This window comes from Mastomys coucha, unplaced genomic scaffold, assembly GCF_008632895.1.
Source record: "Mastomys coucha isolate ucsf_1 unplaced genomic scaffold, UCSF_Mcou_1 pScaffold13, whole genome shotgun sequence".
Classification (NCBI taxonomy): Eukaryota; Metazoa; Chordata; class Mammalia; order Rodentia; family Muridae; genus Mastomys; species Mastomys coucha.
In genome coordinates this window covers 54508261-54508906 of record NW_022196895.1, presented here as the reverse complement: position 1 = coordinate 54508906, position 646 = coordinate 54508261, and the positions used below count along the sequence as shown (strand labels likewise).

Genomic DNA, 646 nt, shown 5'->3' with positions numbered 1-646 from the left:
CCAACACTGAAAACTGCCCACCAGTACAGGGGCATCAAGTTCAAGAGAGGACTCACTCCATCTATTCACAATTCTTCTGAGAGCAGACAAAAGACAGGCAGGTGCAGGTCACTACAACAATCTACCACACAATGTTGGGCAATCCTCTCCTCGAGGTGACGTTGCCCGATAGATGGCAAGTACAAACAAGGACACATCCAGTCAATGAGTCCATGCCATACACCCGACGCTTGCTAACTAACTATACATCTTGCAAGTGAAAGAAATTTAACAGTCAAGATGGATAAGGATTATCTGAAGTCCTTCTGCTCTGCGGGAGTAAAGGTGAAAGGGAGCTGGCCATACTGCTGTGAACTTTCAGTTCCTATATTTAAACAAAGTATTTTTCCAAAAACTTTAGGGACAAACTGAATGATCTCTATAGCAAGATGCAATAATGAGGAGCAGCCTACAACCTGGTAGGCACTGCACACCATCACCTGACCTCAGCTGCAGGCCTGCACACCATCACCTGACCTCAGCTGCAGGCACTGCACACCATCACCTGACTTCACCTGCAGACACTGCACACCATCACCTGACTTCACCTGCAGACACTGCACACCATCACCTGACTTCACCTGCAGGCACTGCACACCATCACCTG

At 48.0% G+C, this 646-nt stretch overlaps 1 protein-coding gene across 1 annotated transcript in view; it reads right to left on the bottom strand.

Annotated features, from left to right (window-relative positions):
• Isoc1 (isochorismatase domain containing 1) overlaps positions 1-646 on the bottom strand; it is a 19836-nt gene that overhangs the window by 2516 nt on the left and 16674 nt on the right. The gene's annotated exons all lie outside the window — the stretch shown is intronic.